General features: G+C 64.3%; 1 protein-coding gene across 1 annotated transcript in view; it reads left to right on the plus strand.

Moving 5' to 3' along the window:
• The first annotated feature begins 216 nt into the window (after positions 1-216).
• The window catches only part of NRIP1 (nuclear receptor interacting protein 1), a 96,692-nt gene continuing 95,690 nt past the window's right edge, over positions 217-1,218 (plus strand). Inside the window, exon 1 of the mRNA XM_011218709.3 lies at positions 217-421. The gene's annotated coding sequence lies outside the window, so the exon portion shown is untranslated. The remainder of the gene's footprint in view (positions 422-1,218) is intronic.

Raw genomic sequence — 1,218 nt, forward strand, 5'->3', positions numbered from 1 at the left:
TAAAACAGCAAATGCAAGGGGGGGATTATGATTATGGTTTCGTAGGACTCTTTCCCCTCTCCACTTTCTCTCGCCACCAATCTATATAACCCCCCCCCCCCCCNGCCCCCCCCCCCCCCCCCCAGTTTAGAGGCGGGTTCAGCGAGATTAAGCTGCAGGAAACCGAGAGGCTCCACAGCGCTGCCGCCCCGGCCTCGTGATGTAATTGTTATTTCTTATTCGGAGCCTGAACCGAGGAGAGCTGCCGAAGAAGTGGCAGCCCTGTTCTTTTTGCCTTGTCTGCTAGGGTCAAATTCTTCCCGGGGTGATGTACATTCGCTGACAGACTCCGCTGGAGACTTCGCAGTGACAAAGCAGCTGAAGATAAACCCTGCTCGTGGGTCCTACGTCCGGCCAAGGAGCTGAACAGGGCACTCCTCAGGTCCTCTCCCCAGTTTTCTCTGGAGTCACTCCACATTTATTCCTGGGCGCCCACTACGTGCTAAGGCATGGGGTCAAAGTGACCTGGAGTTAGTGCCCGTGCCCCCCCAAGATTAAAGCAAGACACACAGATTACAAGGTGGTGGAAGCTGGGGGTGGGTGAGGAGGAGCCGAGGGAACGCGTGTCGTGGGGTGAAATGGGAGGGGGACGCCAAGGCGCCAGCACCCCGGCGGGACCTGAGCGTCCCGGCCCCCAGGCTGTGTCCCAAACGCGAGCCCTCGGCCTGTGTAAAGAGAACAAGCCCCCGGGCCCGGGAGGAGCTGTCCAGGCGCCTGCGGCGGTCAGGGGCGGCTGGACAGAGCCGGGAGCCGAGGGGCCGGCTCGGGCGCGTTGAGCACCACCTCTCCCGGCCACCGCGGTCCTCCCGCCGCCTTTGGGCCCTGCAGCCCCCGCCCGGCCATCCGGAGAGCGGGCAAGGAGGAAAACAACAAAACGGGAGCTGGGGGGGGGTGCTCCTCGGCTCCCGAGAGCTGCGGGGACCCGAGCGGCTTCCTCCTGCCCCGGTGACAATGGGAGGGAGGGGAAAAAAAGGGTTAAGAAACTTGGCTGAAGAGCTGAATGGCGTGGAGCGGCGAGGGGAGGGACTGGGCCGCGGCGGACTCGGCGGCGGAGGGAGGAGCGCGGCTGCGGGCGGGCGGCGAGCGAGGCGCTCAAAGTCAGCCTCGCAGACATTGCAGCAGAGCCCCGAACGCGGGAGGAGGCGGCGGCGGCGGCTGTGGAGGAGGAGGAGGAGGAGG

The sequence above is a fragment of the Ailuropoda melanoleuca genome, chromosome 1 (genome assembly GCF_002007445.2).
Source record: "Ailuropoda melanoleuca isolate Jingjing chromosome 1, ASM200744v2, whole genome shotgun sequence".
NCBI lineage: Eukaryota > Metazoa > Chordata > Mammalia > Carnivora > Ursidae > Ailuropoda > Ailuropoda melanoleuca.